Below are 17,799 nucleotides of genomic sequence, written 5' to 3'. Positions count from 1 at the left end.
ACCGGTGCCGGCCGGGATCGACGCGAGGGTGGCGATAGTTTTCGAGTAACCCATAAACCTTCGAGCAAGTGTGTTCGGGCCACATTTTGTTGTCGAATCACATCCTGAACATTGTTTTTTTTTTCTTTTACACAGTGTTTGAAAGTTCGTAATACATAAATAATAAATAGAAATGGGCATATAATACAAATATATACAATAAGTATAATATAGAATGCGTGTCACGGCCGACGAACTTAAATTTAAGCGTATAAATAGGTAGGTACATATAATTATAATATGGAAAACGTGGTGGCGAGTGCGGCCGTGTGTCACGAGATCGAACGAAGACGTTGTTATGAAACACTTAACGGTTGTTGTTGTAACCGTGTACGTGGTAACTTAACACTATAGAATGAGAGCAATAATTTTAACGAGTGGTATGTCACATACTAGTTATTACAATCGCCTCATTGGTAAATAAAATAAATATCCAAAGGTTCGTAATTCATATTAATATGTTTGGTATTGGTAGATACATAATACAAAACACATAATTATACGGAAAATGTACCGGCGAGTGCTGCTGTACATCACGAGATCAAACGACAACGTATTTTTGAAAAACTTTAAAATGGTTGTTGTTGTAACCGTGTACGTGGTAGCTATAACACCATAGGCGGAAATCCATTAAAATTTCAGGTGGGCTGACATTCTTAACATCAATGTGAGTGGGGGCGCTTCGATCCCACACAACTAAAAAAGGAAGGGGTGCTAGGCCCCCGTAAGCTCCTCCCATCCGATATCTACCTATGTATAACACTCTAGAATTAGGGAAATAATTTCAACGAGTGATATTATACCACCTACTATAATAGTTACTACAACCTCATTAAAAAACAAAACAAATATCGAATGATTCATGCTAAGTTCGGAAATTGGCATAGGTATTATGGGTACGTTATAATACATAATTATGTAAAATGTGGCAAAGAATGCGGCCTTGTTTCACGAAAGTAGAGGACGATGTTCTTTTGAAACACTTTAAAACGGTTTTTGTTGTAACCGATCAGGTGGTAACCGTAATATACACTGTAGAATGAGGTCAATAATAATTATAACGAGTAGTACGCCTATACCGTATTTATCAGAACTTCCTCGTTAGTAAATAAAATAAAATAAATATCAAGCAATGCAGATGTTTGGCATATAATATAGGTACCTATTGCAATATTGTTGTTAAATATTATTTTTATTTCCTACATAGATTATTAAACCCTGTTCAATTCGTTCGTTCTCTTAGTATACCTACCAGCTACTGCAGATATCATGCGGGCGAAAAAAAACATTAAAAGTTTTAAACAGGGTTAATTTACGTGCATTTCATGTAAATACAATATTATAGTTTTTGTAGATAATCTATGAACAATAAAGTACAACGAAACGGTTGTAGAGGAATAAAAACCCCATTACGACTTTTATATAATAAGCACATTTTAAGAGGACACTAAGTACAGAACGGGACGCGAAAAACAAGACTGTGCTTATTAAAAAACTTTTCTTCCTCAGTGAATTTACAACTCCCGTACCTACCTACATATAGAATATATTTCCATACCGAAAATGTTTATTTACATTATTTTATTAACAAACGGCAGTTAAGGATTATTTTTGTATGACCTAAGTTTATTATTTTTTGTGGCGTAGATAATAATAATTAATAAATATATTATTATTATTCCATTTGCATGGTGCGCGTGCAAATAACTTAAAAATTCGTAGAAAAAAATACTGACCACAGACACAAGTACAGTAAATTAATTAATCGTATTACATATACCTACGTATGATTAAATATTTATGATCATTATTAATGTAGAGAACATTTGGTAAATTGAATAACGGGTAATTTACGGTATGGTGTGATATAGTGTGAAACCGTCGTTAAAAAAAGGTTGAGAGTAAAATTAAAGTGCTAAAAACTCGATAGATTGTAAAACATTTACAGTTGGTTTTGGTCAAAACGCATCGTATGATATTACACCCAACTATATTGGTAATTATTTGTTTAATTAGGTAATTAATTTAACGCCCAACGACAAAGAGTACAGATTAATTCAAAACGATTCAAGTAACTATATATTACAAAAATTTTATCATTTCAAATTTTTTAGGTCAAGTCTTAACGTAGTTATTTATTTTATTTTCCAACAGAAATATAATATCTTACTTGGCTCATTTACATTAAATCAGTTTGATTATTCATCCGCAGACAAATAACAGTTTTCTTCGGTTTAAAACGATTGTGTAATGGTTCTTATTGTTGGATAGTTTTGAATTGAAAAAAAAAAAATCCGAAAATCGTCTGAAGTGTTCGCACGCTATACTTACGTCAACCCATCTGTATCATTGTTTGTTATTGTAACTGACGTCTCTTTTCAATTCTCTAGAGAAACGATCTATTTGCGAGTGACTTGTTTATCTTTATTTGAGTACTGTTCGAAATGGTTTTACGATCGGTGACAGGGTGGCATCAATTGATGACCAGCGTGGCAGCGTTACACTACTTACGTGACAGTTTTATCCAACAGTGGATCCTAAAAGAATTAACTAATAAATTAAGAAATCCACAAACCAGTGATGCGATAATATTATTTTTTTTTTCTTTACTCATAATATAATTATAATATCAATCAAATCGCTCCTTTTTTAATACCAATTTATTTAAAAACATGGTAAAGTATATTATAATAAATTGCAATTTAGTCGAAACCAATTAAAAATAAAATAAAACATACTAACCCAGCCGTTAGAAGAGTTTACAAAAATAAACTATACATGCATAAATAATTGATTAAGTTTCGGGTTTTATCCATTTATGCATTTATAATTTGTATAATATTATTATTATAATAAACAGAAATTCCAGAGTAAATTGACATAAAAAATATCAGTGTACAGATGACTCGTCAATTTTGAAAAAGTAATCATCATGATGTTTTGGAGGTTATAAATATTTCTTATTTTTTATTTACTGTCAAAAAGCTCCCAAATATAGATAGAATCGCCTAATAAGAATTTTTTATTTTCTTGGAAAAAATATTTAATTTTGAAAAATATTATGAGCTGACATGCTAGCATATTATTTCCTCTAAATACTGAAGCAGCCAGTTTTGAAGCTTCTGTGGTAAGTTTGAATCAACTCGGACGCGGAGGCTCTAACTAGGTCGATATTAGTTGAGATAATGTTGGTTTTTTGATTTTGGCAGATTTTTTTTTTCTCAAGAGTAGACTAGAATTCTTTGTGGAGGGGCATAAATGAGCAGGGCAGTTAGCAGAAGAAGGCCACTTCCACAAAGAGCATATTTTCTGGAATGCTCCATGATTTCGGACATACAACTACAATAGTCCTATGTATAAAAAGTGTTTGCCACCACAACTAACACATTTCGGGAGGTGGATTTTTGGTATGACCTAATCATTAAAAACTGGGACATTGTATTGTCTGATTATTATATTTGGTTTTTATTTTGATGAAGTCTGAACAATTGATTGCAAAGATGTATTTGTTTTTGAGGGAAAGATCCAAATCATTAAAGAAAGTGGAATTTTTGTCTTTAGATTTTTTGATATAAATAAATATTATAAATAATACAAGCCGCGGGTGACTACGCGAATGAAGATTGTGGGAGGTAGTTTGGTTGTGATAATAGATTATAGATCCATACATTATTTAGACTCTAATTTCGCGTTGGAATTTTTGTTAATACAATATTTATGTTCCTCGAGCTCATTTGTAACCAAAGAGAAGTATATTGAGACATATTTTCAATGTTTACGATTAGCTGTGTTTGGTAATTGAGATGGCATCATGATAAATTGAGAATCTTTTAGAGGAATACACTCTTAATTTGGTTTGGACCGTTGAAATGTATGTTTTTTTTTTTTGACACGCTAATTGAAATATTTTTAGTTATATTTTCTACCAACAATGGTGGAAAAATATAGTATGACTAATGAGTATAATTAACACACTTATGATAAATTAGATATATTATTATAATTTAATAATATATTAGTGAGTCAGTTGTTGTACAACACATGAGACTTAAACAGTTAATAATATTAATCTATTTTTAGATTTAAAATTAGTGTTTAAAATATTTATAAACATTCAACATTTAATATATTTTTGGACTCTGAGCGACGCGAGGAATGTTTACTTTGACCGGACAATGTATTACCCTCCCTTGGAAAAATTGTATTTTAATGAGTTTTCCAAAAACACCAGACAACATATACGTAGACCGGGTAATGCATACAATGCTCGAAAGCCTACGATGTCCGTAACATATTATGCATATTATTAACTATATTCAGTTAATATGTTAACAATTAATTATTATTGTTGGTAATAGGTGGACAAAACTTTAGGAGGCAGGTGCACAGACTTCCAATCGAGTAAGAGTTTTTTTTTTTAAATGTCATGATTTAACGATTCATCTAAATTAATATTAATAATAACACGTCACTACAACCCGGCAACACTGAGATGGACGGAAGTGTGAGTAGTCGTTGTTCAGTTGTACTCCACAGCCGGTCTGTATCTTGTCCGGTTTTTTTAAATTTATGGATAGGTACTACACCGTAATAACATTGGAGATTCTATAGACAAAAAAAAATGTTTTTACCGAGTGATTCACCAAGCACGCTCACAACATTGTTTTATTCAATAATGGCGGTTATTTAAAATCAGAGTTTCGGAATTTTTAAATAAACTTAAAGACGATATTTTCAAATTTTTGAGATTTTTTTTACTACTTAAGCATTCCATGAGACTGTGGTAAAATAAACTTCTGTTTTTAAAATGAGAACTTCCATTTCCAACTGTAAATTATTTTAACTGTGATAAAATTCCAAGAATCAGAATTTAAATAAATTCATTATTAAAAAATATATATATAGGAGTGAAAATGCTTGGTGAATCCCCCTGTACATAAAGTATATATAGATTATATTATATATACAATTTATACTATTCTGCCTTCCGGTGCCCCACAGGCATCGTTGTATAAATTAAAATATTGTTTTAGTGACGTTAAATTAATTACTTCTGTTACTGTTATTACGTACATCTAGTATGTACTATATACGTATATTATTTCATAACAATAAATAGCAGGCAGTATTTATTTTATCTCGTCGTGTCGTTTAGAGGTGTATGTGTTTCCCGTTTTATCGTGATGTTATTCCGAACGTATTGGATTTGAGTATAGGCATTTATGAATTTTAATTTTAATCGTGTAGGTTATTTTTTGATTTTATAGTATAAAAAAATTACCAATCTATATTGAGTTCATAACATAAGTTTAATTACTGAACGTGTTATGAGATATTACTTATTTTTGTTTATCCTGATGCTTGATTCAGAATACATATTTGTTTGCCCTATTATTATTTGGTGTTATGTCAAAGATGATATTATCGTATAATATATTATATCATATACTCTACCAACGGCCACTCCTTCTGTGGGAAATTTTATTATACAATATTAATTCCTTTCTAAAACGCAGTTAAATTAGGTACAAAGAAATTAATTTGTCAATATAATTATGATTCTGTTTATACCTTTACTAGGTAGTTTAATATACAATACCTACAGTATTGTATTCAATTGTTGAACAAGAGTTACACGTTTTTAGATAATAAATTATTATGTGTGAGACGTGAGTGCATAATTTTATGACGAAACACTATTGTAAACCATTGTAAGTTATTGAATTGGGTAATCAGAGGACAAGGAGTTGTCATTTTATCAAGATTATACACATTCGTAAACGACAACAAACGATATTTTGATTGTATTCTAGAAGTATGGATAAAACTTTCTTTTCTGAAATATATAAACATCTCTATTTTCGAAATCCTTTTTTCTCAACGGACCTCATTTGAAACAACCAAGTACACACAACAAAAATAACACTTAAATTCATTATTGTTGTTGGCTTTTCTTAAGTAAATCGATATTTTTCATTATTTTAATTTGAAAATATATCTATATCAAAACGTTGTACAAGAAATGAATTATATATTTACAGTAGTGGGAATTATTTGGCTACTTGAACGTCTTGAACTGCTTATCAGATTTATAAATTATAATTAAGTTTTTAGATCTTTGTCAATAATAATAAGAACTTTGATAACTCTACTTCTTGTACAGTGTACACTGTTATAAACACCTTAAGAAAAACATTAATGAAAACATAATATTAACATCCCGAGTGTAACACTCAAAATATAACTTTATTCAAAGCCGGATCAATACAATAAATATCGGAATTAACTTTGATTTACTGACGATTCATTTAACAGTAAACACACTCATTGTCTCCAAAAGTATGCACGTTTTCGAAAATAAATATTTTTAAAAATGTAAAATATGTTTGTTATTAACAATTTTACTTAGGTATTAGACACAGAAATTAGGTGGATAGGTACTATGACTTTTAAAAATACAACGCTGTTGTGTGTCACACAACTAATACAATTTGTTATATTATTGTGTGAACCGTCAATAAATACATTTTAAAACACTTAATAAAAAAAAAACTAACCAAAAACAATATATTTGATAATATCAATATTATACCTAGGTACTAATTCTCTAGTCTCTACGCGAATAAGACACGTCCTTACCTACGAATCGTATAGACTATAATTTTATATTATTGTGACACTTACAGCTGTGGCTATATGTAGGTGGGTATACTTCCTACCGCCGTTATCGAATGAGGTACAGTTAATATATAATATTAAACACATTATAACGTTGAAACGTTTTGCGGTTTTGCGTTTGTCAACCTTGTTGACTATCTGTGAAATCCACACAGATATGTGAAACTGTCGCCCGAAAATCGCTGTCCGCAGTCCACAATGACACCACACACTTCAAAGCTCATTTGCATTTCGTCCGGGAAACAATATATATTAAACTCAAAGCACCATGTAGAGATACTCTTGAGTCTAGGACTCGTGTTTTTTTATTGTTGTCTCGAGGTCGAATATTTAATAATTATTGTCATCGAACGATACTTGTACAGTAATTAAATATTATACAAATTGCTGAAAAATATGAACTTCCGAAATCCGTTTTACATGACATAGGTGTACATCAACAACATAGATTTTTATTTCATATTGATATCGAATAACAAAAACGTAGGAGTTTTAATAATAATCACACGAACCATGTATAATTACTATTGTCAACTATTTAATTTAAAATAAATAACGATTTGAACTAGAAAGGGAAATTAAATTTTTATCATCTCTCGGCTTTAAAGAAAAAACAATTATCTCATATATATATATATATATATATTTATTAGGTAGGTATATATAATAATCGCACATTTAAAACACAATTGTATGTTGGTTTGTTCGCCTTTTAAACGGGGGAAAAAAATCCTGTGACCCGAACACAAAACAAAAATGTAATATATAGATTCTTATTATTACCTAATATTTTTTATTTTTTTTTGCTCGCGTTCAGGGATTTTTTCGGTGTTTTGTTACAATTTTTATGGATACAGCAATAAATAACAGGCCGGCTCTCTCGGTGGTGGTTAAGGGAAGGGTGGTCGGCGGTGGTTAGCTAAATACAAAAGGTAGAACAGATTAAAATATGGCCTTTAATTAGTGCGAATTCCGGGGGACATTGGTTCCTGGGTCACGATTTTCCTTTTATTACCCTCCGGGTGCGCACCGAAGAGAGGGTGAAAAAAAAAGAGACGTTTCGCAGCGACCACGCGGCCCGTGTCGGCGGCATTGTTTCGAAACCAAAAAAAACCACCCAAGCCCGGAGACTTAAGTTTAAATCATTGCTCGAGCGGGGGGTGAATCGGAGAATGAATGAACAAGAGATAAATACGCAGAGGGAAAGAGAGACAATACGAATGCGGCTTGAAGAGATTTAAGAATGAACGAACGGAGGAAGTTTAAAAGAAACGTGTCCACCCTTTTTTCGTCTCTTCCACAATGTATATATATATATATATCTGGTGGCTCTCGTCTTACTCGCTCGTGTACACACACACATACACACACACACACATACACACATACACACTATATACACACACGTCCTATCGTGTCTCCGCGTATTTTTCTCTCTTCTCCATATATATATATATATGCCCCCCTTCCCCTCTTGTCTACCTCTGGTTCTCTCTAGGGTAGTATTTTACAAACGACAATGGGGCGCCCACCCAGTTGTAAAAAGAAGACAGTGAAAGTGGCGTCTCCATTTTTGATATAATGCGCGTCACTCGCAGACGGACAAAAACCGGCGCGGGACGCTTTCCAAAAGCTATTTGTACCCGGTGAGAGATACCGAGACGAAAAGTGCACCGCCTAATGGCACTCGAACGGCTCGGAAAAGACCTCGTACCGTCGTCGGGTTGACAGGGGGAGGGGGAGAGGGAGAAAAATTCATTGTCGATAAGACCACGCGTGCGTTGCACTTCCGATTGAAATGCACTGGAGCGGGTTAATGGAACTGGTTGAACGTCATACAATATCCGGCCACAATATTCTCAACAGGTATATAATATAATATGTAATATCATTATGTATTTACAGTAATTTTTACGTTAAGTGCTTCGACGAGTCGTATAATATATAAGTAAAATGTATACGAGTGAGGAAAGGTGTGATTTATTTTATTCTATACCTACAACATATAATATTATAACTGTATATATGTGGAACGAAACGACAAATATAATAGGTATAGAAGTGCATATAGATAGCGTGTGTATGATAGGCGACCGATAGAATTTCAGATATACGTATTAAATGTATTGTATCCCGTAGTAAGTTCAAGTATAGTCGTGGTCGACTAAATAAATGAAACTAATACATTATCGAAAAGATAATTTTCAATAATAAAAACCATTATACCGCAGTTTCCCGTAAACCGAAAAATATATTTCGATCAATTATAGAATTAACTGGAAATATTATATTTTAGTAATATTACCTATATTATTACACATAAGCTCAACATCATAATATGATAACTTTCCGACACTAAATATAAAATTATATTATTTTACATAGGTACGTCATTATTGATTTCGGCGATGATAACACTTCATGTACTATATTATGTTTTTGCATCATAAGTAGGTACTATAATAATATATAATATTATTATGATGCAATCATCGAAGCATACTGTGCAAATAGATTGGATTATTGATGCTCGAAAACGGAAAACTGACGATAAAATAATTAATAAAAAAAAAAAAAAAATAGTAAATAGGTAGGCGTATTAATGATATAGCAATTGCTGGCGTTGCAATTGCTGTTTAAACTGTTACGTGGTTATGAAATGATGTATTCGTGAGCGTTATATATTTTCATTTTTCACAGATACTTGATAATAATAGAACGTAATACTTAATAAACTTATTTATATATATATATATGTGCGTGTATTTTTTACCACTATTATATTGTTTCGTATAATACGCGAATCAGTGACTGCGACGAGTGCTGTCAGATTTGCCGGTCCAGTGGTAATCCGAAATTTTACGGCTGTCTTGTTCCCGTTTAGAAGCAATCAACACAGCTGTATACCCTCCCCGCCGCGGCAGACAGCGACGAAGCCCCTACATATACGAGTATATATATATAATATAATTTTTACTTTAACCAAGAACCGCGGTGCGTATCACATTCACCGAGACCTCGGGGGAAACTGTTCATCGGCCATGGAGAGAGGGGGGTGGTGGTGCCGAAATGGGACGACGACGACCCGAGCAGCCCTTCCGGGTGTTATAATATTATAAAAATCGATTTAACACGGGTCTGGCATATTATTATATTATTATACTATGGGAATTTTTCCGTGAATCGTGGGAGACGGCTCGTGAGAGTATATTGCAAAGTAGCCGAGTGTTATGAAATTACTATAAATATATATTTTATAAAATATTATATTATATACATGTGCGTGACCCTCGAGGGGTGCATGCGGGGACGGCGGGCGTACTTGGCGCGCGCGTCGGCGTTCGGGCGAAAAATAATGGAAAAGTAAAAACTAGTGCCTATACCTATTTCGTTTGCGATATTATAATAATATATTATGTTATCTGGGCCTCGATAATACCCTCGACAACAATTGTAGTGCTACAGATAAACACAGACTCGCCATTACGAGTGGGCCGAATGTGAGTGTGTGCCGCGGTTGATCATAGATACAAGCGATTTTGTTTGCAATTTTAACAATTCTCACAGTGATCAAAAACTCTTATCTAAATAAAAATAAGCGGCGTTTGTATAGATAAACCAAGTTCTGTAGAAAACGATAAAAAAATAACCTTACAAAATATAATTAGTAACACATCATTTTTTGAGAAATTATTCAAATTTTCAGTGAACAACATCAACTGCCGGACTCTTTTTGATAGAAAAACAAAGCTTTGATCATTGTCAAATTTCATTAACGCCAATTTATCATAAGCTTTGAGCTTTTCATTTTCAGTTTTTATATTTAAAGAACTTACTTTAAGTAAGTAGCTTCAAAAACTAAATACTTTAAGTACACCTAATACAATTATTTACATACAGAATACTACAAACGAAAAACTAACCAATTCATCCGGGTCTTTATTTATTAATTAGATCCTAGGGTGAGAGGTCTGGGAGTGCATCCTGGTCACCACCCACCCCCCTTTGCGCACGCCTTTGTATATATACATAATATTATAATACGCTTCCGTTAAAAATGCATTATTTTAAAATCACATCTCAGTAAATACGATTAAATTTATTATTGCGTAAAAATATTATCGACAATATAGATTATAATAATTATAGATTACAACTGCAGCACCTGCAGTGTACTGTTAATACGATTTCCCGGAAAATATTGATTTATATTGTAATGAAGCATAATTAGTGTCCATGGCTAGGACTTTGTTTAACGTATATTGTTACGTTTTGGTAAAAAATTGATATCACACAATAATTGTTTATCATCCGTTCAATTATTCGCGCCGTATTATAACATTATTTTACAAAGTAGGCGTTATAAAATATCAAATACACGAGCTGTACATCATAGTATATGATGTATAACCATCGCCGCACTGGTCCATCATCATACTCGTGCCACCGCGCACTCGTCGCAGGTTTTTCGATGCATTTCGAAGCCGGTCGTTTCGTACAAACGCGCTCGGCCGACGCGAACCGAAAACAATAAAGGGATGGAAACTGTACAATATTTGTCTTGTTAATATACGCCACTGCGGTACATTAGCAAAGGGCATGAGATAATATTCATAAAACAAATCACCAGACATTTTCTTTTATTGCGTTAATATACCCGCGCGCACATCACTTATCGCCGAGTACGATCTCCATTGTCGTTTCGTTCTCTCGAGTCCGCAGCAGTGGGTTTTTGAAATTACTCGTCAATATTGGGTTTCGCGGGCGTGCGCGACGTAATATGTAAACGCCCGAGTGCCGCCCGGGTCTTTTGCCAAACCTTTTGGATTCTTTTTATGTTCTCTTAAACGACTATACACACACCGACACACTATCTCCGGCGCGGTAGGGGTTAATATATTTTTTCCCTCCCCGAAAATGTTTAGTACCGGCTTAGTCGGTTACAGGCCATTGGGATTAAAGTATTTACCACCCATAAGTACCGCCACTAAACTAAATCCCGCCGTGGTGCGCTAAGCAAAAACAAAATAATATATATATATATAAAGTATTATATTTTTTTTTCTGCTTCTCTCTCGGTAAACCGATTAAGTAATGACCGTTTAAATACGCGGAGATAGCATCGAAATATGTTGAAATTTGAAACATATTGTCGTGTGAACACAAAGAGAAATCCTTTGAAGTACGCGTGTCGCACACATCTGATTTCGGTAATTCGATATACAATTATTATTATATAACATATTAATGTCTATATTGGTCTTCCGAGTAAAACTCTGATAGTCTGATTTATGTATTGTATATTATAATATAGAAGAACATTATTATTATTTTATTATTTTTTTTTTTTTTTGGAATCGATGCAATGGAACTATAATAGTTATTAAGAAATTGCGCCAAAACATGCATGACGTGTTGTCTCCGTCTTACAGGGATGCACAAGTCCACAACATGGTAAATTCGAGTCCTGATGATGTTGTCACCTTTAACTACATTACAGTGAATTGACCTAGTATCAAACTTAAAATTAAGAAATTGTCTTGGGAACCTCATAGGTTTTTATTAATATTTCAATTTTAAAGTGAGTTACAATAGTAAATATACTAACATAATATTAATCATATTATAGTATACACAATAACTGTACGATTAAGAGTGATTTTTCAACAGGGTTTTTTCCTGAAAAAAAATACCTTTCAAGATACTAAAACTTAGCTCCAAAAGGTTTATGTAATATGCACGAATCCGCCATCGGTCGAAAATTGATCACGAATCGGTGTAGGTGACGAAAAACAGTTTTATCAATCGGTCGTTTTAGTCAAAATCTTCGATACGACTTAACCCGGAGGTCTCAATATAATAATAAACATATAATAATATGATTATGAGTGCAGCGATTAAACATATAAATATATAGCTATATACAATATACCTAACAATAATTGCCCACGAGGACACTTAAACAGAATATATTATTATGTACGTTCATGCGCATTAAATTATTTGTTACTAGACGTTGCCCGGCATCATAATATCATAATATATGATCCTCACGACCTCGTTACAAAATGAGGGTTTCCAAACTTTCTAGAAATGCCACGTGCATGATACATGATACAATATTTAATACGTACTTATGCGGATATTAATGTTCGAGTTGTGTTTACTCTTCATTATGGTTATCATATAATAATATAATATATATCTTATACCTGGTAGTAGGTAACACCTATACACAGAATAAATAGATTATTTTATATTAGTACGTGTTGATGAACACCGTGTGTGACTAATTTTTCTATCTAGATTAAACTTTCATCCACTTGACCTGTTTTTTTTGTTTTTTGTTTTAATAAGATAATATGTACGTTAATATTTATGCTGCATATACCGTGGAAGTGTATACATCATATTATAATTGTATGTACTATAATATCATCAAACGAGACGTATAATATTATTGTATTAATATACCTAATACACAATTAATTTAATTGTTATTTTTTTATTTTGGTAATAGAAACGCTATTGTAATCATTGTATCATGGTATCTTTTTGTTTTCAAGAATTATATTACCTACTTAGGTAGGTAGGTAGGTACATATTTCATTGCTAAGTTTAAACATAAAACGTCTACACATTTTATAGTTGGCTTGCATATTTACACAACCAGTGCCGCAGCTAGTGGTGGTGGCGCATTTCACCCTCAAAGAGGCTTCATTATTTTATGATTAGGGCCCTCAAGATTTCGACACTAAATTATATTAAGACAAATAAATTTGGTGTTTATTTATTTATTATTTATTTGAATAAATTCCCGCACGGGCTAAAGTACAGCAGAACTAAAATAATACAATAGATAATATTTGGAAAAAAATACATTATATAACGGTTAAATAGAAATAGTAGAATAATTAAGTTAACAAGAAAACAAGGGTTTGATGAATATAAACCTTTAAAATTAAACAGATCAAAGTTTATCATGGGTTTATTGTAACCATAAGATGTACGATGAAATGAAATTTCAAACGTGGGACAAAAACATGATTGATACTGAGGTACATGAAAGAATGATTGTAATGATTCGGAGTGTTGTTCTAAAATGTCTTTAAAATAATCTGGAAGTACAATATTTTAAAAATTGTACGTTACGAATACAATGGCCTATTGTGTTTTGATATAGCAAAGAGTACAACTAAAATCTCATCATATTTTTACACGATTCAAGAAATATTAAATTGTTTTGGTAAAATTGGACCGAGGTGGGCTCTTCCTTAACATTTGATGACAATACTATAGCTATAGTATGATTAGAAAAATGTTCTGAATAAGTCTGAAAGTAAAAAGTTTGTGGAACAAGTCCTAAAATCATTAACAAACATTTATTCAACTTGTAAAAATACAGTAGGATAAAAAAAAAGTACCTATAATATTAAAAATAAATTGGATATAATTTATTTTACTATTGACTATTGGAGATTAAACATTTTTAAGGATCAACAATGACCAGTATAGTGACTATTGAAATTACTAAGGCGATTTACGGGTTATGACTACGGGCGGCGCGTTTCGACCGGCCAGAATTAATGGTGCCGGTTACGGCAAAAACTGCTGCAGGTGGACGGGTGGCCGATCGCGGCGGTGACCTGGTAACACAGCCGCGACCACGGTGCAGGTAACCCGGCAAATGTCATTCCACGTCGACGAAGCTCCGGCAGAAGCATATCCTGCGAGCCGCGTTCACCAAACACTTTAGGACAAATCGCTTCGACCTCTTCCACGCGGATTTTCAACGATCAGACCACTGCTGCGCAGGTGTCTGCAAGATTTCCGTCGAGATTTCGAGACTTCCGACGAGAAGTTCGGTCTTCGATTCACCCGTCACCGTACAGAGGCGAGTCCACTTTCAACTCCGGGGACGATCGAATCGGTTCTCTCCGCACCGGCGGCTGTCCGACAGCCGCGGATATCCTCCTGCTGTCGACGGCAAGGTCCAACACGTTGACGGCGTATAGAAAATTACAAAGTGAGTTTTTGCAGGAATGTGTGAGACTTGTCTCGTAGACCAGCGCTAAATAGTTGATAACGGCTTTCAACAAATTATTGGATACCCACAATCAACAATCGTAATATATACAATAAATAGTATAATAGTCGTCTTTCAGTCAGCTTTTAAATAGAAAAATATAGTCACAATTAAATTATAATTTAATAATTTTGATCATTTTTATGAACATAAACCTACGAATAATATAATGTCCTGAACATTTTACCGGTTTCGGCGCAATCAGAATTATACCACACATTGTGACTGTATATTTTTGCCGTTTATTGACACTGCGTTGATACGGATAACACTTACAAGTAAGGTTTAAAGACGAAAAACGATAATTTGGAATTCCTCAAACATTAAATGATCCAAAAAACTACAGAACCAGAGTTAATAAAATGCACATATGACTTTATTCGGTTTTATCAAAATTACATTAGAAGCGATTTACACGGCAACTTCTATCACTTAGAATTTATAAAACGACATAAATGAAGATGATAAAATATTTTGTGAGTTTATTTTTGGAAAATTATCTTTTGTCAGTATATAATAATGACATAATGATGAGTGCCTATAACACAACTGGACTTATTGTACAAAGAGAACAAAAACATCATCTAGGTAGATAATATTAAAAATATTTATTTAAAAGTAAACCATATGTATAATGTGTATATTATGGATAGTAAACAGATATTTTTAACACAATTTAAAAACTGCATCTGTAATATATTATTTTTCTACGAATATTAATTATTTTTTTTTACTAAACAAACTATCCTCGGTATCTGTGGCCATTGGGTATTTATTACATTTTAGATATATTTATACATTGCATAAAATATACTAAACTAATAATGAACAAAATTAAATTTTTTGGAATTACAAATAATTAAAAATAATAAATTTAAATATTAAGTAGGTATACCATTAGATACAATGTATTTATAAGGCGAGTTTCTGCGATAGAAACTAGATGAGCTTGAAGACGTTGTTGGGTTCATGGTAGACTATTTCAACTCGATGATCGGATATTTGGAGTTGTCTTCTTTCCTTGACGTATCTTCTGCCTGTGAATATAATAGTAAATGTTAAATTGTGATTTATTCACCATATAGTCGTAATTATTATTAATAATAGAAGTTTTGGCTTGTATATTATGTGTACACAATAAATTGAGTTGTTTTGTTTACTCAATGACGAAGTAAATTCGACATAGACTATACAGCAGAGCGAGTGTTCATCGATTTTTTATTTAAAACACTTTCAAGTCATAAAGAGTAAATAATATTTTTTATTTAAATTATTAATTACGACTAGCCGCGGTGTTTTTCCTTCATTAAAAGTATTAAACGTATTTCGAGATTGATTTATGGCCACCGCTCTTCTTTTAATTGCCCATCAATCACATTATAACCAAGGTTTTATTAAATTTAATTTTGTACCGGCGGTATTAAATCATTAGTCCGAAATACTCTTCTGAACATTACAATATAATATATTATGTGCATTAGATACACCCAATTTGTTTACCCTATAATATATTGAAAATATACCGTTGAATATCATATAGTATTATAATATTACTACAATATTTGCTCGACTCAAAATTCCAGTCGAAAAAATTGTATTAATTTATCATATTATTGTTATATTATGAATATAACTAACAATAATCCGTGTAATATTATGATGAGTGTATTTTCAAAAACGTCGGTACTAAATCATCACGGGATATGGGGGTAAAAAAATCTCTACATTGTACTTTAGGTGCATAATAATTATAATGACCGATTTGGTTCACTCAAACATTTCGTAGTTTTGAAGAACCTCCTTATATACAGTGTTATCTTAAGGCATTGGTCCAAAGGACCTCAAGCCGATTATTTTTTTTGAATAATTCAATATAGCCAATTTGTAAATTTGATTTTTTAGAAAACTTTTAACCGTAAAAACATTTATCGAAGTCATGTGGTTTGTTTTATAAGATTTTTTAAAAACTCAAAAGTAAAGCGCATTAATTAATTTGAAAAGTAATATCATTTTTAAACAATTTTGATTTTAACAAGAAAGTATACCCTATATAAAAATTCTCATAAAATATCTTTAAAAAGTTTATACCTATATAATTTTTGAATTTAAAATGTTTTTTTACGACTGAATGGACTGTATTCAACAAAAATAACAAGATTTAAAAAAATTGTAAAAAATAAACTACTCTATATTTACTTGGATAAATGTTTTACAATTAAAATTTGTCTATAAAAGCTATTAATCAGATTAAGGATTTTCAGTATTAAAAATAAAATTAAAAAATGTTATACTATACAATACGTAACGAAAGAGTGAATAAATTATATATTTATATGTGAAAAAAAAAAATGTAAAAAAACATTGATTAGAACAAAAGTCGACTCGTTCGCCACGTATTCCCATTACACCCCGTGAAATATAATATACTGCACATGATGCCGCGTATCTCTCCGTTATTACTATTATTGTTATTGCACATTATTACATACATTATACCAGCTATACACATCATATCATTATCATCAGTATTACACAACAATATAATAATAGATTATTATCGTATTGATTCTCGAGGATCGCTGTAAAACGACACGGCACGTCGGAGTACCGTGGATAGGTACCTATACACCACACGATATCAAAGTTTGTCGCCGCGTGTCTTGTTGACAGGTGCCGCGCGCACCTCCCCGCGGAGTCATTAATTAAAGGAGGAAAGGGCCACCCCGAAGGGCCGAACGACGACGGTGCACCGCGGACGGCTTGTTTCGCGGCTCGCGCGGGAATAATATTTATACGAAATATGCGGCGGAGAAGGGCTGACAATATAATGTCGGTGGAGGGTGTGATAGTTTTACCTCCGTCGTCGTTCACCTTTTCTCCGCGATATGACGATATCCGAACACATAAAATAAAATAATATACGACCCCCGTCGTCTAATTATTCTTCATCAATCAAAAGCTCGTCGAACGCATAACAATATCATATAATAACACGA

General features: G+C 32.5%; 1 protein-coding gene across 6 annotated transcripts in view; it reads left to right on the top strand.

The window, feature by feature from the left end:
- The window catches only part of LOC100159515, a 383,802-nt gene that overhangs the window by 254,039 nt on the left and 111,964 nt on the right, over positions 1–17,799 (top strand). The window contains exon 7 of one of the 6 annotated variants that reach the window (XM_029487768.1): positions 14,335–14,743. The exons of 4 other annotated variants lie outside the window; for them this stretch is intronic. The gene's annotated coding sequence lies outside the window, so the exon portion shown is untranslated. Of the gene's footprint in view, positions 1–4,397; positions 4,441–14,334; positions 14,744–17,799 lie in introns of all 6 variants that reach the window. One more of the 6 variants, XM_029487767.1, reaches the window with a different exon arrangement.

This window comes from Acyrthosiphon pisum, chromosome A1, assembly GCF_005508785.2.
Source record: "Acyrthosiphon pisum isolate AL4f chromosome A1, pea_aphid_22Mar2018_4r6ur, whole genome shotgun sequence".
NCBI classification, from domain to species: Eukaryota; Metazoa; Arthropoda; class Insecta; order Hemiptera; family Aphididae; genus Acyrthosiphon; species Acyrthosiphon pisum.
The sequence above is the reverse complement of the archived record's forward strand: the minus strand, read 5'-3'. Positions and strand labels throughout refer to the sequence as shown.